The 22744-nt window shown below is 40.3% G+C and overlaps 2 non-coding genes across 2 annotated transcripts; both read left to right on the forward strand.

Annotated features, from left to right (window-relative positions):
- Positions 1-6750: 6750 nt before the first annotated feature.
- TRNAC-GCA (transfer RNA cysteine (anticodon GCA)) lies at positions 6751-6822 on the forward strand. Its single transcript has one exon. It is a non-coding gene; the product is annotated as a tRNA-Cys (tRNA).
- Positions 6823-18602: 11780 nt separating this feature from the next.
- On the forward strand, positions 18603-18709 carry LOC114914847 (small nucleolar RNA R71). Its single transcript, XR_003802706.1, has one exon. It is a non-coding gene; the product is annotated as a small nucleolar RNA R71 (small nucleolar RNA).
- Positions 18710-22744: the final 4035 nt, after the last annotated feature.

The raw sequence follows: 22744 nt of genomic DNA on the forward strand, positions 1-22744 counted from the left end.
ATATGAGTTGATATCTGCATGTCAAACCATAAATATTCAGCGGTTGCATTAGTTTAATTCAGTTGTGAAAGTAGCATATTTTAAGTTGGAGATTTGCAACTGTGCCTATCTATCATAGAAAGAAAAAAAAATTGATAATTTAATGCATGGAAAAAGTTATTAGCTATATAATCATATGTATTGCTATTAACTTCCATAAATCAATCATATGGATATTTCTTTACCAACTATGACTACCCTTGTGCGATGCACGAAGGCATACTCATCATGCATTGCTATATTTACCAAATTTTTGCCATAGCAATTTGGTTCTGCCAAAAAGAACACGAGGGGGTGAAGTGCTGTCATTTGAGGAACAAAGACTAGCAGTTTCTTTTTTTTTTTTTGGTAGAAAATGGAACTATATATTACAATCAGTTGCAGATAGATACTGTTGGGTGGATGTCTGGCCAGAACACCATCTCCAAAGATCCTTTCAGTACCACGCGATGCAACAGGAAGAAAGAAGAAACAAAACAAAAGGAAAAACAATCAAAATACGTGGATCAGCCACAAAAGGGCTCGCCTCCACGGGACATGCAAACTTCACTATGAAAAGAAAATTTTACAAGAGGAAACCTCATCCTCAACCCTTGTATACCCAATTCTCTCTCACCTGAATTCTCCTCACAAAAGCTCTCTCTCTCTTGGAGACCCCCCTGAACCCCTGAAGAGCCTGGCGACCGCTGTCCAGGAGCCTCCTGCTCTTTCTCTCACAGCAGCCTCATGCCTCTCTCTCTCCTCTGGTTCGTACGGCCTTCGTACGGCGAGAAACCCAAGCACCTCTCCTTCTCTGTTCGTCTCAGGCCTTTTTAAAGGTTTAAACGTAGGTTTAAACTTGATTAAAGAGGGATTAGGAGTCCTAAACAAAGCCAAAAAATCCCTTGAACCGTCGGATCAAGACCGGGAGCCCCCTGGGCCGTCAGATCGCGCTCCGGTCCACGGAATAGTGTTGTGGACCGCGAGAAATGCGTGGGAAATGCCCACGCGGTCCACAGGCCGCACCGTGGACCACCCGGTCCACGGTGGACCGGGGCAAGGGGGGCCAGCAGGCCGCTGGCCTGGGCCGGCCCGCGCCTGAGCGCGGGCCTGCGCGCGCCTGAGCCGCGCGCCCGGCTGGGCCGCGCACCCCCTGGGCCGCGCGCCCGCCTGGGCCGCGGGCCCACACCGCGCGGGCCTGGGTCGCGCGTCCCGCACCGGCCTGGGTCGCGCGTCCAGCGTGCCATCGCCTGCGGCCGCGCCGCTGCTGCCCGCCGCCGGTCGCCGATGGTCCTCCACCGCCTCGATTCTCGTGCCGACTTCAAAAAACTCGTATCTCCTCCATCCGAGCTTCGATTCAGGTGATCTTGGTCTCGTTGGACTCCGTTTTTCGCCGCGAAGCTCGCTGTGGGCTCAATGTGGGCTGAATCTCGAGATGTCAAATCCTAACAATCTCCACCTCGACTCGATATTCGGCCTCCTCCAAACTCCGAGAGCTTCTGGATCTCCTCGCCCCCATGCCCTGGGGCAATCGCCTGCTGATCATGGATGGGAAAACATGGGAGTCGAGCCAGGCTGCTCGATCCCATCTCCGTCGTATGCTGTGCTCCTCCTAACCTGAGACCTGCTCGGGGCATCATCCTGCGGCAATAGGAATCTTACCTTGCGACGTCGCCTCTCATCCTCCCGAGTCTCCTGTCTCATGCCCGATCCACCTCCTGGAGCTCTACCTCGCTCTGGGCTCCACCTGGCTCCCAAAGCTCCACCTCGCACTGGGCTCTCTGCCAGGTAATAATGTCCTCTGCTGCCCTTCTTCCCCTCCAGCACAATCCTATCGCCGCGTAGTACCCTCAGGATTCCTCCACCAGCTACCGTCCTGTAGCCTCTCGAATCCAGTCTGTTAAGTGAGATAAGATTTCGTCTGAAATCGGGTATGTATCGGACCTCCCCCAATCTCCTCACTGCACTATCATGTGTCCTCCAGCTGACCGTCCCAATGCCTCTGATCGCACAGCTCGATCCATCCGGCAGATATACAGTGCCCTCACTGTTCTCCAGGGAGTCAAACTGCTCCTCTCTGCAACACATATGATAGGGGCATGCAGAATCTAATATCCACTGCTGGGAAGAAGTAGATACCTCGTCAGATATCTCAAAGACATCTCCATCTAAATCACTGTCGGCCGTCGCTACAGCAGCCACCGTCCGATTTTTCAGTTGAGGGCAATCTCTGCCTAGATGCCCCAACTCTTCACACCGGTAACACCTGGTTTTGCTCAAGTCCCTCCTGGACTTCGACAGCCCTCGTTGCGATCTCCTGTCGCTCCGTCTACCGCCTCATACACCTCCAGAAGCCATCAAAGCTGAGCTATCGCCACCTGAGCTCGAAGCTGGGTTCTTCCTCCTGAGAACCTCGTTCTGGAGTATCGCCGCGGTGACCTCGTCCATCTTGATAGTGCTCTTTTCCACTAGAAGAGCAGTCACCAAGGACTCGTACGAAGAGGGAAGCGACGCCAGCAAAACCAGCGCCCTGGTCTTCTCCTCAACGTTCTCGCCAATGTTGAGAAGGTCGGTGAGGATCTTCTGGAAGTGGCCGAGATGCTCCTGCACGCTCTGTCCCTCAGTCATCCGCAGTTGGTAAAACTGCCTTCAGAGGAAAAGAGTGTTGGTGAGAGACTTCGCCATGTACAATTCCTCGAGCTTCGACCACAGCACCATCGGGGAAGTCTCGCTCAGCACATGGATCACCACCTCATCTGCCAGGTACATGCGGATGGTACTCACCGCCTGCATCTGTAGCCGTTTCCAATCCTGCACTTCCATGATGGTCGGCTTCTCATCGTATAAGAGAGCATCGATCAACCCCTGTTGGATGAGCACGTCCTTCACCCTTGGCTGCCACAAGGAGAAATTGCTCTTACCATCGAACTTGTTGATCTCCATCTTGATTGTTCATGTTTTCTCCATCTTCAGTCTTGCTCACCACCACTGCAATCTGCGTCCTTGTACCGCCTTGCTCTGATACCACTTGTTGGGTGGAGTCTGGCCAGGACACCACCTCCCAAGATCCTTTCAGTACCACGCGATGCAGCAGGAAGAAAGAAGAAACAAAACAAAAGGAAAAACAATCAAAATACGTGGATCAGCCACAAAAGGGCTCGCCTCCACAGGGCATGCAAACTTCACTATGAAAAGAAAATTTTACAAGAGGAGACCTCACCCTCAACCCTTGTACACCCAATTCTCTCTCACCTGAATTCCCCTCACAAAAGCTCTCTCTCTCTTGGAGACCCCCCTGAACCCCTGAAGAGCCTGGCGACTGCTGTCCAGGAGCCTCCTGCTCCTTCTCTCACAGCAGCCTCACGCCTCTCTCTCTCCTCTGGTTCGTACGACCTTCGTACGGCGAGAAACCCGAGCACCTCTCCTTCTCTGTTCGTCTCAGGCCTTTTTAAAGGCTTAAACGTAGGTTTAAACTTGATTAGAGAGGGATTAGAAGTCCTAAACAAAGCCAAAAAACCCCTTGAACCGTCGGATCAAGACCGGGAGCCCCCTGGGCCGTCAGATCGTGCTCCGGTCCATGAAATAGTGCCGTGGACCGTGAGAAACGCTTGGAAAATGCCCACGCGGTCCACCGTCCATGCCGTGGACCACCCGGTCCACGGTGGATCGGGGCAAGGGGGGCCAGCAGGCCGCTGGCCTGGGCCGGCCCACGCGCGCGGGCCTGGGCCGCGCCTGCGCGCGCTTGGGTTGCGGGCCCCCACCGCGCGGGCCTAGGTCGCGCATCCCGCGCCAGCCTGGGTCGCGCGTCCTGCGGCCACCGCCTGCGGCCGCGCCACTGCCGCCTGCCGGCGGTCCTCCGCCGCCTCGATTCTCGTGCCGATTTCAAAAAGCTCGTATCTCCTCCATCCGAGCTCCGATTCAGGTGATCTTGGTCTCGTTGGACTCCGTTTTTCGCCGCGAACCTCGCTGTGAGCTCAATGTAGGCTGAATCTCGAGACGTCAAATCCTAACAGATACAGAGTTATGATACAACCCAAAAGGCAGTGAGGACAGTTTAAATATTACATTTAGAGCAAGCTCATAGTCACAGTGATGGAATGATATAAAGAGGAAAGGCACAATCTGGTAAACCAACAGACATAACCGGCACATAGTGTAGCTTCCAAGCCGTGGGAAGTTTGAAGTTTGAGCACAGCCGGTAATGACTTCAGACAGAGGAGTATCATAAAGCATTGAAAGGGACAAGATCTGAAGTAAGATTAATACCTATGGAACTCTGATGTTAAGTTTTGGTAAGCATATGAAGGCGCTTGAAATGGTAATAGATGAACCAATGTTGCCGACCAATAGTATTCCGGTAATGAAAGCAACATAAAAAGACCTACAGCAACTGAATTCATGAAAGTCCATATAGTAATCAGAGCAAAAGTCGATAAGAAGGTGGCACCACCCTGCGTACCACCATTATAGAAGTCAACCCATAGATGAGAACTAAGACACTTGCTATGGAATAGATAATGACACTTTTGTTCAGAAGGCTCCCAGCAACCAGTACAAAACCTGTCCATCTTAGTTTGAAGAATAGAATATTGATTTGCCGCTGATAATTGAAGAAGCAATAAAACTCTTGGTCTGAAATAAACTATAAACCTCCTGCAACTCTTAGGTAATGATGTGGACAGCAGAACAGCCAGCCTGGTACTGTTATCCGACCACATCTGAAAACATCCAGAACATCCATGCTTCGGCAATAAGAAGATAAATGAAGAAATATGTAGAGATAACACACAATAAGGTAAGCCCAAAACCTGCAGCCAAGAACAAACAAGGTTAGTAAAAAATTTTCTTCTTTCTATTGTTTTTTCTTTTTGAATTTCTTTTTTTCTTTTTTTTCTTTTTCATTTTCATTTTCATTGTTCTTTTTTTCCTCTATTTTCCTCTCCTAGTCAAGTTCTTCCATATCCACATATTGTACATGATGGTGCATCAGTGACAATAGCAATCTCAGACTTTCATAAAAAGCTAGCTCTATCTCTTCGATCCAAAATAAGTTTTGAACAGTAGATTCACTTAGGCAATAGAGCTTATCAACTGATAGGTCACAGATCATGAAATTAGGACCATATTGAGATACAGCCTTCATATGAAGATCATAAACTATAGCAACATAGAACTAATAAGTGGCCTCCATACTGCAGACCTCCTCTTCAAGAAAAAAACTACATCCAGTTTTGAATGATGAATGGAATGTTTGCAAGTCTCCATGCTTTCTCAAGATCCCATACAATTGTCCATTTGTGAAATATGGCTCATGACATCCAGCAACTCCCAGCAAATATGATGGTTTGAGTGGAACGAGTGATGTTTTTTGTTTGTGTGCATGGATAGTACCCACCTTCCCGCTCATACACATCAATATTAAAAATTCTCCCCCTCTGATTTTAATATTTAGTGATCAGGTCACTTTCCTTGTTTTTTTCCCTCTATTTTTTCTGATTTATTTTTTATCCCCTCACCGGCTGGACATCCACTCTTCCTCACCCTACCCATCCTCATTTTTCTTTTGATCCTCCCTATTTTTCCTTTATACAAACCAGCATCCTCCATACCTCATGTGTTTGGGGAGTCATGAATGGGTACCCAGGAAAGATGAAGCAGTACTCATATGACATGGCACACCAATCCTTTTGGCCCCCATGACAGCAAAAATTGATCAAATATTCTATCATCTCTCTTATACCAATTTCTAAAATTAGATCACCTATCTGCACACAGAAGGTTGTAGACTAAGTTAGAAAATGAATACTGAAAGCAAGACTAGCAGTTTCTTGCTAATATTTATTTAGTTGCATTATGTATCGATAGAGAACAAAGTCACAGCATCAGTTAATCCATAAAAAAATAAAAACAAAGAACCCAAAAAAAATGACTACCTTGCGATATTTGGAAAACTTATTATGGGAACAGATTTTGCATGTTATATATTCTAGAATGGAAATAGAGAGCAATGGATATATAATTGTTTAAGTAGAAGAAAATTCGAGCTATAAGTCTAAGAATTGCTTGTATAGTTTAGGTAAATCTTATAAAAAGATAAATTTTTAATTCCTTTTTCACAAGTTCTATTTGTGATGACTTTCTGGACCCTTCCACAAAATTCCTAGCATCTCACATTATAAACGCCTCCTCAAATCTTCATTGTACCAGCCATACCATCTTAATAATTTCTCAATCACCTTCTCATCAATTTATGCAACTTCAAATGCTCCCCTAGTATGCCCGTTGTACATCTATCCATGAAAGTTTTGCCTCATTTTTTTTCTCAAATTCACATTTTCGTCATATCCATGTTATATGATTTTTATGCCAAACTTTTTGAGGCATAACGTATCATGGGCCACATTGACATCTAACAAAATTTCCCCACAAGTCACCAAGGAATGCATTAATTATATGAAACTGCAATCACACGTTTCTACATCATCTATCTGCCTCTAAATTCTGTTAGATCTCTCTATCTGCCCATGCTTTTGTTTGTAGATCCCATATACCAAATCGATCACATCATGCATCAGCTACATAACACTGCAGAAGCATACTCTGCCTACCTATTTCATCCATGTACTTCCAGTTCTCTCGAATGTCTTTACCTATCTCACAATTGGGCCGTATGTTAGAACCAAGATAACGAAAATTTGATAAAGGTATTATGGGAGGACAAATAATCCATACGGGTCCTTAGCTCAGTGGTAGAGCATTTGACTGCAGATCAAGAGGTCACCGGTTCGAACCCGGTAGGGCCCTCAAATTTGGTTAATTTTTTCCCCTTTATTTTTAGCTTGCCACCATTTTCTCAAAATAAAGAAGGCAGCCCACTTTTATTACACTTTCATCCTTTTAGGCCTTCATCCTCTAAGTGAAGGAGGCCCAGTTTTATTATACTTCCGCGCTTTAAGGCCTTCATCCTCTAAGAAATGAACCTGTTATGGACCTCTATTTCATTTCCATTTTCCCCTTTATTTTTATCTTTTTTCAGTTTATTTTCTTGTATGCTCCTCTCGTCTACTTTCATTTGTAAGTGCAATGTGAGGTAGATTGCTACCATCTTCTTTAAAAAAATGGGTCTCATTTTGATTATACTTTCATGCTTTTAGGACTTTGTCCTAGAAGACATCATCCAACTTTGTAGTTCAGGGTTTAACTTTGCCATCTTCATCATGAATTAAAAATATATCATCTACAAACACTATAAACAATGTTACATCATTGAGGATATCAGTAATTAGTCATATATGATTATTGACTTATAGCACACCATTTCCATGAATCGTATAAAAAATTATAATAAAAACCACTTGAAAATTCCAAGTCATTCCCAAGCAATTCAAAAATAGCATCAAAAGGCAATCCAAATTCTTCAATTATAAAGTGATGAGCAAATAGTTGTTGTGCTCTCTTAGTGGTTCTTTTCAGCTCAAAAACCTTAGTTCAAACTTCGTTAAATGCGGGCAGCTCAAGCTTTAGTTTGTTTTGATAATCTACCCACGTATCTAATAACATACAACATGATGGAAGTCTTTCTTTTAATCCATCAACAGAGCAGAACAGTTTAACTGCAAACGAACTCTTAAATCCTTGCCTAGTTCTATAGTTGTCCTCCATACTCAAATTTACTTGAAAGATTGGGTCAAAGGTTGTGTATCAAGTTTTTCTCTTTCTCCTAATTTAGGAAGGTTGCCAAATCGTGCCAAAGAAAAAAAAAAAAAAGAAAAAGAAACGTGCATCTTAGACCGAGGTTCCTTAAATGAACGCCAACTGTTTAAAATAAAAAAGGAAAAGGGAAAATATAGGCTGAATATAAAAAGTTGAAAAGAAAAGGTCAACCATCCATGCACAGATCGAGATCGGGAGAGAGAAAGAGAGATCAGTGATTTTTTATTTAAATATATTTTATTTATTTATCAACTTTTACTATCAGCAACAATTATTAGATGGATGTCTGATCAGAATACCACCTTTCAAGATCTTTTCGGTACTGCGCGATGCAGCAGAAAGAAAAAAAAAAAAAATCAAATACGTGGATCAGTCAAAAAAGAACTTATCTCTATGGAACATATAAACTTCACTATGAGAAAAGAAATATTACAAGAGGAGATCTCACCCTCAACCCTCGTACACCCAATTTCTTTCTCACAGGAAGTTCTCCCTTACAAAAGCTCTCTCTTTAGAAAGACCCTTCTGAATTCCTGAAGTGACCACTGTCCGTTGTTCAAAAGCCTCACTGGAGCCCCTGCTCCTACTTCTCTTCTCAGCGTCTTAGTCCTCTCTTTTCTTCACGGGTTCACTGGTTTTCGTGGGCTCTTCACAAAGCCACCTTCGTAACACTAGGCCACCCAACGGGTTCACTCCCATGAAAACCAAGCCACAGCACCACACCACACCTGTTTCATACGATTAGGCCCTTTTAAAGGGCTTAAACATCACTTAGGTTAGGTTTAGAACTCCTAATAACACCCAAATTAAACCCCAAGCCGTTGGATCAAGACCGCAAGCCACCCAGACCGTCTGATCGCACGTCAGTCCACAGAATAATATCATGGACCATGCGAAACGCATGAGAAATGCTCATGTGGTCCACGCACCCGATTGTGGACCACCCGGTCTACGGTGGATCAGGAAAACAGGCCCCAACAGTGCATTGGGCCTAGGCCGGCCCGCTTGCTGTGTGCCCGAGCTGGGCCCACCCATTGGGCCGCGCCCTGCGTGTGCCCAGCCTGCGTGCTATCGTGCGTTGGGCCGCATCCCACCGTGCGCGGTCACGCCCCCATCGCTCCGCCGGCCGCCGACGGTCCACCATCGCCTCGAGTTTCGTGTCGATTTCAAATGCACGTATCTCCTCCGTCCGAGCTCCATTTGAGGTGATCTTGATCTCGTTGAACTCCATTTTTCATCACGAACCTCACTGTGGACTCAATATAGATCGAATCTCGAAGTTTTAAATCCTAACAATCTCTATATCGACTTGATATTCGACCTCCTCCTAACTCCAAGAGCTTCTGGATCTCCTCGCCCCCATGTCTTGGGGCAATCGTCTGCTGATTATGGATGGACAAACATGGGAGTCGAGCCAGATTGCTCGATCTCATCTCCGTCGTATGCTGTGCTCCTCCTGATCTGAGACCTGTTCGGGACATCATCCTACGATAATAGGAATCTCATCTTGCGACGTCACCTCTCGTCCTCCCGAATCTCCTATCTCGTGCCCGATCCACTTTTACCTGAAGCTTCACTTCACTCTGGGCTCCACCTGACTCTTGAAGCTCCACCTCGCACTGAACTTTCTGCCAGATAATAATGTCCTCTCCTCCCCTTCTTCCCCTCTAGTACAATCCTATCACCGCGTAGCACCCTCAGGATTTCTCCATCAGCTACCATCTTGTAGCCTCTCGAATCCAGTCTACTCAGTGAGATGAGATTCTGTCTGAAATCGGATATGTATCGGACCTCCCTCAATCTTCTTACTGCACCATCATGTGTCCTCCAGCTGACCGTCCCGATGCCTCTGATCGCACAGCTCGATCTATCTGGTAGATAAATAGTGCTCTCACTGTTCTCCAAAGAGTCAAACTACTCCTCTCTACAACATATATGATGGGTATATGCAAAATCTAATATCTACTATTGGAAAGAAGTAGATATCTCGTCAAATATCTCCAAGACATCTCCCTTTGAATCACTGTTGATCGTCGCCATAGCAGCCATCGTCCGATTTTTGAGTTGAGGGCAATCTTTGGTTAAATGCCCCAACTCTTCACCCAAGTAACATCTGATTTTGCTCAAGTCCCTCTTGGATTTGGACCGCCCTCGTCGCAATCTCCTGTCGCTCCGTCTACCACTTCCTGCTCCTCCAGAAACCACCAAAGCTGAGTTGCCACCACCTGAGCTTGAAGCCGCATTCTCCCTCCTGAGAACCTCGTTCTGGAGTATCACTGTGGTGACCTCGTCCATCTTGATAGTGCTCTTCTCCACTAGAAGAGCAGTCACCAAAGACTCGTACGAAGGGAGAAGTGATGCCAGCAAAACCAGTGCTATGATTTTCTCCTCAACATTCTCACCAACACTGAGGAGGTTGGTGAGGATTTTTTAGAAGTGATTTAGATGCTCCTGCACGCTCTGTCTCTCAGTCATCCGTAGCTGGTAAAACTGCCTCCAGAGAAAAAGAGTGTTGGTAAGAGATCACTTCGCCATGTACAACTCCTTAAGATTCGACCACAGCACCATCGAAAAAGTCTCACTAAGTACATGGATCACCACCTCATTCACTAGGTACATGCGGATGGTACTCACCGTCTACATCTGTAGCCGTTTCCAATCCCGCACCTCCATGGTGGTCGGCTTCTCCTCGCACAAGAGAGCATCAATCAACCATTGTTGGATGAGCATGTCCTTCACCCTTGCCTGCCACAAGAAAAAATTGCTCTTTCCATCAAACTTGTTGATCTCCATCTTGATTGATCCTATCTTTTTCATTTTCAATCTTGCTCACCATCGCTGCAATCTATATCCTTGTACCATCTCACTCTGATATCACTTGTTGGGTGGATGTCTGACCAGGACACCATCTCCCAAGACCTTTTCGGTACTGCATGATGCAGCAGAAAAAAAGAGGAAATAAATAAAAAATAATCAAATATGTGGATCAGTAAAAAAAGAGCTCGCCTCCACAGGACATACAAACTTCACTATGAGAAACGAAATATTACAAGAGGAGATCTCACCCTCAACCCTCGTACATCCAATTTCTCCCTCACAGAAAGTTCTCCATCATAAAAGCTCTCTCTCTAGAAAGACTCTCTGAATTCCTGAAGTGACTACGGTCCGTTGTCCAAAAGCCTCATTGGAACCTTTGCTCCTGCTTCTCTTCTCAGCATCTCAGCCCTCTTTCTTCTTCACGGGTTCACTGGTCTTCGTGGGCTCTTCATGAAGCCACCTTCGCGACACCAGGCCACCCAACGGGTTCTCTCCCGTGAAAACCAAGCCACAGCACCACACCACACCTGTTTCATGCGATCAAGCCCTTTTAAAGGGCTTAAACATCACTTAGATTAGGTTTAGGACTCCTAATAACACCTAAATTATGCCCCAAGCCATTGGATCAAGACCGTAAACCACCCAGACCATCCGATCACGCATTGGTCCACAGAATAGTGCTGTGGACCGTGCGAAATGCATTGAAAACGCCCATGCGGTCCACGCGCCCGGCTATTGACCACTCGATCCACGGTGGATATGAAAAACAGGCCCCAGTGGTGCGCTGGGCCTGGGCCGGCTCGTGCGCCGCACGCCCAGGCTTGGGCCAGCCTGCACGCCCTGCGCGCCTGGGCCTGGGCCGGGCTCGCCTGCTGGGCCGCGCCCTGCGTGCGCCCAGCCCGCGTGCTGCCGCACGCTGGGCCGCATCTTGCCATGTGCGGCCGTGCCGCCGCCGCTCCGCCGGCCCACCACTGGCCGCCGGCGGTCCTCTGCTGCCTCGGATTCCGTGCTGACTTCAAATGTGTGTATCTCCTCCGTCCGAGTTTCGTTTGGGGTGATCTTGGTCTCGTTGGACTCTGTTTTTCATCGCGAACCTCGTTGTAGGCTCAATATGGATCGAATTTTGAGACATCAAATCCTAACAATAATAAATCCATGGTGTTCTAAATGCAAAGATTCTAAGGCAACAAAAACCTAGTGTTGCTAGATTTCACAATTTCTCAATCCATTATAGGGCAAGACTGGATACAACCTATCCTAACCTATATTTGAGTTTTATGACACCAATGACCAACCTTAGCTCGACATGCCGCAACCTTTTGGATGCTTAATATTACTTTATTTCGGAAGTATATCATATACTTGGAATATCACTCTCTTTGCAACTACAAGAACTCCATGCAACCTCTACTCTTAACAACTAAGTTAAATGTGGCAGTGAGGGGAACAAATAGGATAAGAGTATAATCACAAGAAAAAAAAAGGCATCTAAAGATGGCTAAATGCCAGTAATTATCAATTAGATAACAGAGAAAAAATGAATGATGGTTGATAGTTCAGAGAGGGGTTAAAGGAAAAGATGGACCAACTCTTGATTGCAGCAATTTTGTAAGGCATGGCGAGACAGCAAGAGAATGGGATGTTTAGGCCAATCAATCTCTAGAAAAAAAGATTACAGAAAGAAAATAAAAGATTTTAATATAAAAGATATTTAAAATGGAAAGTTTTCTCTTTTGATACTCAGATATCAAATTAAAAAATATATGAGATTCAATTACTTCTGAATCCGACCTTTAACAATGCTAAGAGTTTCCTGGCTTGGACCTAAAGCTACTTAGTACGGTACTCCACATCAAATTAACAAATATACAAGATTCAATTGCTTCTGGAACCAGCCTTTAACAATGCTAAGTGTTTCATTTATCTCCCTGATCATAAACTTCTCTAAAAAAATAATGGTAAAGTTCATTAATTTTCTTGGACCGCTTTGTGAACTGGCTGCAACTGTTCTGAAAATGCTCTATGAATATAATATTTGGAATCCTGAGTCCAAGTTTTCTTTAGCACACCTAACGACAAACCCTCAATTGTGCCTTTGGATCTAAAGTAAGACCGTCCCCCACCTATCAGTTATCATCCACAAACTTAAAATTTCGCCTTAACCCACCATGTAAATCCCAATTACCTAGACCAACACATAACCAATAAAAAATATGCAAGTCACTCACTATGCCCTGTATAGGCTTTTTAATAGTATTGCCCGATTAAAACCGGCAACCTTTCTAACTCTATCCTTTATCATCCTTCTAAACTTGCAAATCCTAAATGCGATGTATAATTTCTCATATCTTTTTGAGAAAAAAAAAGAAAAAAAAAAAGAGGAAAGGGATATTCCCTCAGGGCTATATATTATAATTTAATATCAATATTTACATATTTGTCTGAGATAGTGATTTAGAGTATTCTCAGGACCAAGCGTATGAGAGAACGGAGAAGTACAAAAGGAAGATAGAAGAGGCCAGCAAATCAGCAAATCCAACAGATTCGTTTTATCGATATTTTTTCGATCAAGACTCTTGGTGGTTAACATGTTCATTCTCCCATGTAGAGGATCCAACTGCCCATAAGTTTCTCGAATTTGAGGTGTGCGACTATATTCGTTTTAGTTCTTCAACAACTTTGAGTTTTTTGACCCTCTTAGACCCTTGGTTCTTGTTGTCCATTCTTCAAAGACCTGGGTAGATTTCTTTGCTATTTCTAAAACTGAGTATGCTTTGAATCGGAAGATTCGGTTATTTTATTTTCTCCAAATCAACCAATGTGATGTAAGGGGAAAAGAAACGGAGGCTCTAACTCATTCTTTGTCAGAAAATAATTTAATCCAATCCTTCCAAACTTGAGAGATACTGTTTGGGAGTTGTGGATAGCACAAACCTTGGGTTACCAATATCTATAGAGTTGTAAAATAAGGACAAGACAGAAGAAGGTGGTTAGTGATTTCATTGCTCCTATAACAAAGGTGACACAGCTGCGTAACCTACACTCCCTTTTTGTTCAAATTTTCAGCTGTCAAAATTTTATCATGGAAGGTCAGCTAGTCAAAAACCTTAACTTTCTCAGAAAGTAGCAGTGACCACAGTGTCTGTCCAATTGCCTGGTGAACTCCTCCATCAATCAGGAACAAGTAATAATTTTTGATCGAGTACTTTGTTGTTTTACTCCATTTTCATAAAATCCTCTTCCTCTGATAGATTTGTGTATGACAAATATTCGATAAGTTTGATATATTCTTCAGTGGCAGCAAAGCTGAGTGATCGGCTAAAGTTTGAGAGCCAGTTCTCATTAGAGAGGAAGCCATTAATGCTAGTTCAAGGGTTGATTGCAAGAGCATGAAGGTTCGACGGGAGAGAGTTTAATAGCTTGTCTTTTAACTAGGTATCATGCCAAAAGGATGTGTTCTTACCATTACCTATCATTGAAGTGGCAAAATTTTGGAAGATGCCACCAAGTTTGATAACACCCCTCTAAAATGGTAAAGCACCTTTGTAAGATATGCTAAGAGGTGATAACTGTAACCTGGTTTTATAGTAGATGCTCTTTATTAGATTCTTCCAAGGTCTTCCATGCTGAGAGAAGAAGTTCCACCACCATTTCATAACCAGCGATTGATTTAGGATTTTGAGGTTTCTAATCTCCAACCCTCCCATGCGTTTTGGACAACAAACCATTGATCAATTTTCAAAGAATTTGGTTCTTTCACAGTGTTCACCTCCTCCCTATAAGAAGTTCCTGGAGGCAATGTTGATTTTTTGTAACATTGATTATGGGAGAAAGAAGACTAACATCCAGTAGATTGGTATAGCATTGAGCACTGAACTTATAAGTATTCTTCGACCAACTATAGATAGGACCTTTGACTTCCATCGGCCAGCTTCTTATCCAATTTTTCCAGTATGAAGTTCTAATTGTGCACCTTTAAGGATAAGCTATGGAGGGGTATGCCTGGATAATCAACCAGAAACTAACCAACAAAACTTTCAAGTGATAATATCACGATATTATCGTTAGGACATCATGATTATCAAATTAAATCTGACTTCTAAAAAAATTAAAAATACATAGAGAGTAGCGAGTCGGATCAAATTCATAGAGAAGACAGTACTTTTGATTTAAAAATTTTGATTTTTTAAAAAAATTTTGAGAAAGTAATTTAAATTAAAAAATAAAAATTAAAAGTGAAAAAAATAAACTTGGTACTAAGATCTACTATTTAGATCCTAGCTTCTACTTGTAATAAAAATAAATAATAAAAATTTAAAAATATATAAAAATAAATTTTATATTAATTAAAATTAAAATTTAATTATAAAAATTTTAAAAAATAATAAAATAAAATAAAATCTTAATAAAGATCTGAAGTTGATCGATGCAGCCTCATTAAAAAGATGGTTGACGATCTCTCCTTCTTCTTTCGTACTCTGTGGAGTGAACTGACTTCTTTTCTTCTTCTCTTTGGATCCTTACACCTCTTCTAATTTTTCTATTTTTTTTACTATTTTTCTATCTTTTTTCTACTGTTCCCAGACTTTTCTTTTATAGATGATTTTTTTTCAAATTTTGGTGGAAAATGGAGTCCCAAATCATGTCAAAATAGTATCCAACCTGCGTCACAGCTTTCTGACCGTCGGATCTCGCATCAACGCTTCAAATCAGTCCAAAAAATCACTGCATCAGACCTCAGATCATATCTGTGGATGGTTTTGGACCATTAGATGGTGCTTAAAAACATCTCTGGTTTAGTTTTTCCGACCGGCAATGACCACAACCGTCCGATCTCACCTAAGATTCATTTGGAGCCATTGGATCGTGCAAAGGATGTGGGCCACCATCGCTAGATATGGGTTGGAGTGCTGTTGGCCATTTGATAATGTGTTTAGCATGATCTCAACCATTGATCAGCAAACAGAGCCAGCCCACCCCTGTAGACTGCGACTGTAGACTGGACGAATTTTTGTGGACCGCACCCCTGATTCCATGGACCAGCCGATCGGTCCATCGTGCACCAAGTGATTTAATTATGTTAGGTTCAAGCCGGTTTAAATTGATTTTGAGCCCATTTTCAGTTTGCCTTTGGGTCTTGATTCTGAATCTATTTTAAGTCCGATTTGCTTCAAATTTTCTTTCATAACCTATAAATCAGGATCATTTTATTGGCGATCATATTTTCTATAAAAGATAAATAAAAGCATCAATTCTTAAAAAATAAATATAAACTATTATATAAATTAATGCTTTTATTGATATATTTTTAGTACTCATTACATCTTCCTGCTTGAACTTTGCTCGTCCTCGAGTAAAGAAAAAATTTAGAGTTAAGTATCTTTTAACTTAGAGCTTCAAATTTTATCAGGTAAAAAAAAAGTCACTGATGTTCAGTAAAGCGTGAGTGAGGTATGTCATTGGAGTATTAGTACTAGTCAATATGAAAGTTAAGTGAAGAACATTAAATTTTTTCTGACCTTTTTCTAAATTGTCTCTACCTTTATCTCCAAATTATTAATCTTCATATGGGCAAGTGTATTATTATTTTCATCCTTCATTTATTAATTTTTTTAATTTTTTTAATGTTGTATCGTTATTAAATGTCTTAATCTCTTAAGCTTTCTATCTGACCCATGTAGCGAGCTTTCAGCCAATGACTTCCGAACCAGATGGCTTTAGGACACTAGGTATAAAATATCTCTCGAACTTACTTGTTCAAATCAAATAGGCTACGAGTTAAAACTAGCTTTACAACAGAGCTTGTTTGCTTTTCATATCTTTCGATACGAAACTCAATACTTGCTTAGGCAAAGAGACCCAGTTACTCAGCATGAAGTATTTGAAAATATTTTTTTTTCTTTTTTATTTTTATGAAGAAATGTATAGTTATCCTACACAAGCTCATAGAAAGTAAACTCTTCTTTGATGCTAGTAGGAAAAATTAAAAATACTCAAGAAAAAAATATTAATATTTTAAACTTAACTTTTTATTAGATTTTCTTAATACTTGATCCTCGATATCTTACAAACTCTCTGGTCTGTGCATTAATATTTTTTTAAAAAAAATTATTTGATTTAACTCGATTCTTAAGCATAATCAGGTGCTTAAATGCTAAACACTAACTTACTCAAGGACTTAAATTTTTTTTATTATTCTTCTCCTTAATTTAATCGACATTGTCCTTAATGGAGTAAAAAAAATAAAAGGATGCAGACAAAAAGAAAGAAAAGGAGAGATGTCATCTGATCCAATTTTTTTTTTAAAATTTAGTTTTCCTTCCAACTTAGTCAATATTATCTTCAAATTTCTATAAAAGATACTAAGCAAGATTCGATTAACCTAAACAAAATACAAAGGATATCAAAAAATAGAAGTTGGGTTGCCTTCCAGAAAGTATTAAATTTACCGTCTTCAGCTAGACCATGCAGATTCTGCTTATCCCATATCAAATATTAGATTGATAAATTTTAATAGTTTTGGATTGTCAATCTCAGAAAGATGGCCTACAATCAATTTATTGATAAATTTTAGTATTTTATTGCCAATCCTTAGAAAGTAGTTTGCATCCCCATTCTTAGATATTTTTATTTTTCTAATTTTAAGAAAATAATTTATAAATCCATTCATAGACCCTTGTCTATTGAGAATTTCTCCTATTTATTTTTTTAAAATACTCATGAATTAAATTTTTGGGTTAGGAATTGAGTTCAATGTAATAGGTACCAGAAGGATGTCACTTGATTCTAAACATGGATACTCAGGTATGATCAAAGATGATTTCAATTTTGAAGGAGGTGGTGATTCTAAAGAGGAAGAACTAACTTCTAGGACTGAAGAAAATAAAACTCTAGGTTTATATATCTCGGATAACTTATCCATTTTCTTCTTCCCTTTATTATTCTCACTCAAATTGGAACCAACATCTATACTAGTTTTGGGCTCAAGTTCTTCTATATGGTTAGTCTCCATACTAACCTCTTCTTTTAAGTCTATATTTTGGCTAGCGTTAGTACTAGCCTCTCTCACCTGACCTTGGTATGGATCCTTAAGATCCTACCACTACTAAGCTCAGAAATTACTTTGGCATTTTCAAATTGAGGATTCCTAGATGGAACATTGGATTGATGACTAGGTCCAGGTGGTTGGTGGGTGGGTGGGTTATTTTTAAAATTCGATATTAGTTGGCCCGGCAATTGATCTAGTTCTCTCCTCATAGTAGACTTAGCTAACTGATCTATTTGTGTTTCTAGCCTGACGATGGATTGCTATTGGGTTATAATCATCTTGATTAAACCTATCATCAGTTAGATTGATTTGTTGAGGAGGTGGGTATGATGGCTGATTGTAATATGGTGACTGGATAGACTGACCAGGCTTACCTCTATTATAAGCATATTTCTAATATTGGGGCCTATTTTAAAAGTTTTGCATAGATAGCATTTGGATTTGAGCCTGAGTCTGTTGAGTTCTCTAGGAAAAATTAGGATGGTTCCTCCAATCTTAGTTATATGTGTTTGAGAATGGATCATTAACAGGCTTGAAGTAACCTTGGACAGCTTGAACTTATTCTTGGATAAAAGATAAAAACTGTGCAGTCATGGAACATTCACTCATATAATAGGCTAGGCTAGCACAGATAGAATAAATCTCTTGATAATTGAAAAGTGGTATGTATTGTGTAGGAGATTGTTGACCTAGAACTAGAATTTGATCTAATTTTTGGTCAAAAAAGTCGACTTTATCTAATTTATGAGCTATCAAGTTCAAGTCAGCCTTAGAACTAGAGTCTGAATATTCAATCTCATAGATTGTCCATTTTTGATGAGGGATCGACCTTTCATAGGAAGATAATGAAGCATGATTGGTCAAATTTTCACTCAAGATTTCAAACAAGTCATAGGCTTCATCCTCACTCTTGCTCATGAATGCACCTCCACAGGATGTATCTACCATCGGTCTATATTGGTCTCCTAAACTCTCATAGAAAATTTGAACAATTTGCCACTTAAGTAGACCATGGTGTGGGCATTTTCTAAGAAGTTTCTTAAGTCTCTCCCATGATTCATGAATTTGTTCCTCTGAAAGTTGAGCAAATCTAGTGATGGCTTGCCTCATAGTGTTGGTTCGATCTATGAGATAGAATTTCTTAAGAAATTCATGCTGCAATTCAGCTCCAGTTCAGATTGGTCTTCCTATTGTGCTAAGCCAGTCTTGACTTTGTCCTTAAGCGGGAAGGGGAATAGGGTCAGTCTAAATACATCATCAAAAAAATTTTGGATCTTCACCGTGGAATAGATTTTTGAGAACTCATCTAGATGCTTGTAAGGATCTTCATTGGTGTTTTCATAGAAAGATGGGAGCATCTGGATTGTGGTCGATTTGATCTCATAATGGCTTGCAGGAATATCAAGTAAGTAGATACAAGTCGATAAATTTTTGATGGAAGGAATAAAGTATTTTTTTATTTATCTAGGTAGTTCAGCCATTTGATTGTCGGATTTAATATGGATCAGCCATTCAATTTCAGGATTGGATTCAACTAGATTAGAAAAAAATCTTCTACCATGTATGTACCAGTACAAACCCTAATGTATGTGGTTTGAATTTTTTTTTCAATTGCAAGCAAGTTAGCAAACAATTAAACGTAGACACTTACGAGTTTCTTAGACCTAATAGTTCAATATAAAATAGCTCAGCCTAGATACAAGTTGGGTCTGTTCTCACATCTTTCAACTAGCCAAGTAGGAGGTGAGGACATGGGAGTTCCCCCATTGCTTACCTTAGACACTAATTGGATTGGCCAGATAAGCTAACAGAATCAATTAAATAACTATGAGCCTACTTAGGCTTAGCCTTTTGAACCTCTTGCCTTAAACACCAGTTTCAAGAGTGAGTCTAAACTTACTTTGCACTTAACTTCATCATAATACTCGAATTGAACTCAATTGATCTTAGGGGTCAACATTTACTGAATTTTAATTAGGCTTGGGTTAATGCGAGATGCTGGTTGATTATTTTTGGACTAAGAAAAGGTGATGAAATCCTCATCTTATTTTGTTAATGGATGTTGCTCTTCAGTTGATTTGAGATGAATATGCACAACTAATTTCAAACAAAGGATTCTATGTAACTAAATTAGATGTATGAAACTGATTAAACTTAAAAAGCTTACCTTAGCTCTAGCAATCACCAAAAAATATAAATCTAAATGATGGATGCTCTAAGCAATTAGGGTTTCTACTCTTGTGCTGAAGTTTCAATTAGGTTTAGATGGATTATTTTTAAGTTAATTTGGAAAGAAAGTAACTAATGTTAAAAAAAGAAAAAAAATCTTTGGTTAGGATTGATCTCATCAAGCAAAATTGAAAGCTTTCTATCTTTTTTTTGATTTTTTCTATTTATTTCAGCAAAAAAGAATAAAAAAAATTAGTAAGCTATATTTATAAAAAAATTAAAAAAATTAAATATTAAAATTACTGCTTTTTCCGACAACAGCACCAAAAATTGATAATATTGTGATGTTGACATTAGGATATCATGATTATCAAATTAAATTCGACTTCTAAAAAAATAAAAAATGCATAAAGAGTAGCGAGTTGGGTCGAAGCCACGGAGAAGACAAAAATTTTGATTTAAAAATTTTATTTTTTTTAAAAAATTTAAAAAAATAATTTAAATTAAAAAATAAAAATTAAAAGTATAAAAAATAAATTTGGTACTAAAATCTACTATCTAGATCCTAGTTTCTACTTATAATAAAAAAATATTAAAAATTTAAAAATATATAAAAATATATTTTGCATTAATTAAAATTGAAGTTCAATTATAAAAACTTTAAAAGAATAATAAAATAAAATAAAACTATAATAAAGATCTAAAGTTGATCGGTACAGCTTCATCGAGAAGATGGTTGATGATCTTTTGTCCTTTCTTCATACTTAATGGAGTGAACTAGCTTTTCTTCTTCTTTTTGGATCCCTACACCGCTTTTAATTTTTTTAATTTTTTTCTTATTTTTTTTGCTATTTTTTTACCTTTTTTCTACTGTTCCCAGACTTCCCTTTTATAGATGGATTTTTTTTTTTCAAATTTTGATGGAAAACAGTCCCAAATCTTGTCAAAATCATGTTCAACCTGCGTCACAGCTTCCTGACCATCGGATCTTGCATCAACGCTCCAGATCAGTCCAAAAAATTACCGCATCATGCCTTAATCAGATCGAAATCAACATCAGCCGTCGGATCATGTCTGCGGATGGTTTTGGATCATCAAATGGTGCTAAGAAACATCTCTGGTTTAGTTTTCCCAATCAATAATGACCATAGCCATTCGATCTCACCTTAAATTCATCTAGAGCCATTGGATCGTGCAAAGGATGTGGGCCACCACCACTGGATATGGGTTGGAGTGTTATTGGCCATCCGATTGCATGTTTAGTGCGATCTCAGCTATTAATCAGCGCACAGAGCCAGCCCACCCCTGTAGACAGTGATTGTAGATCGGGCAAATTTCTCTAGACTGCACCCCTGATTCCATGGACCAACTGGTCGGTCCATCGTGCACTGAGCAATTTAATTGGATTAGGTTTGAGTCAGTTTGAATTGATTTTGAATCCAATTTGAGCCTATTTTCAGCTTGCCTTTGGATCTTGATTCTGAATCCGTTTTAAGTCTGATTTGCTTCAATTTTTTTTTCTTTTAACTTACAAATTAAAATTTTTTTATTGATGATCATATTTTTTATAAAAGATAAATAAAAATATCAATTCTTATAAAATAAATATAAATTATTGTATAAATTAATTCTTTTATTGATATATTTTCAGTACTCATCACCAAGCATCCGGACAAAGGCAGTTGTTTCTTCTGGTGGCAAACTTAGTCCTATAACACTGGATTTGCTGAAGTTAATTCTCAAACCTGTGAGAAGTTCAAAGGAGTATAGGATAATTTTTAGAATATTGACATTCTTCTTCATGGCCTTGCAAAAAATGATTGTGTCATCCACATATTGCAATCGACAGATGCTCTCATTGGATTGAAAAGGGCCTAGACCGCTTATGAGGTTGTTAGTAGATGCTCTACTAAACATTTTGTTTAAAACATCAGCAATGAGAATAAATAAAAAGGGAGAGAGAGGATTGCCTTATTTTAATCCTCTCTTATTGCTGAAGGATTTACCGATTGCTCCGTTGATAATGAGAGAGGATGTGTTTGTTTGCATCATAGAAAGTATCCACCTCCTCCATCTTGGACCAAAACCTCTTTTTTTCAGAAGAATGTTGAGAAATCACTAAGAGACACTGTCGAAGGCTTTCTCGAAATCAACCTTATTGAGTAATCCTTTTTGTTTAGATTTCTTGCAGTATCAGTCAATTTCAGCTGCTGTTATGTAGCTTTTGAATATCGATCTGTGCCTGATGAAGGCCGATTGATTTTTCAAGATGAGCAAGTCAATGATGCGACCCAATCTTGTGGAGAACACTTTCGGTAGAATTTTAATAATGCTGCCTTCCATACTGATAGGCCGAAAGTCACGGACATTAGGGTATCCAGTTTTCTTAGGGATAAGGATAATGTTGGTGTAGTTGATATGGGATAGGTCTGAAGGTGATCTGTGGATTTCTTCAAAGAAGGCTAACATGTCCGATTTAACTGTTAGCCAGTGCTTCTTGAAGAAGGAGATTGAAAATCTATCAGGTCCAGGTCCTTTGTCGCTTGGAAGATTGAAGATGGCTGCTTTGATTTCAGCCTTAGAGAAGGGCCTATCTAATGGATTGAAATCAACCGGATTGTCAGGGTACAGTACCTCCCATTCAGCTTCCACTATTGGAGTTTCAGCCAAACCTAGTAACTCTGTATAGTATTCAAGAAGAGCCAAGTGGATGTTTGCTTGATTCTAAAAAACTTTGCCATCCTTTTGGATTTCTGAAATGAAGTTCTTCCGTTGTCTGTTTGATGCACTAATATGAAAAACTTTGATGTTTCTGTCTCTGTCAGCCAGCCATAGTTGTCTCGATCGTTGTCTCTAGTAAGTTTCTCCATATTGAAGTAGTGTCTCCAGTTGTGTTTTGAGGTAAGATCTTTCATTTCTCTCTTCAATTGTTAGATTTCTGTCTTCTTCGTAGGTATCAAGGTTCTCAATCTTCTTTTC

The sequence above is a fragment of the Elaeis guineensis genome, chromosome 15 (genome assembly GCF_000442705.2).
Source record: "Elaeis guineensis isolate ETL-2024a chromosome 15, EG11, whole genome shotgun sequence".
NCBI classification, from domain to species: domain Eukaryota; kingdom Viridiplantae; phylum Streptophyta; class Magnoliopsida; order Arecales; family Arecaceae; genus Elaeis; species Elaeis guineensis.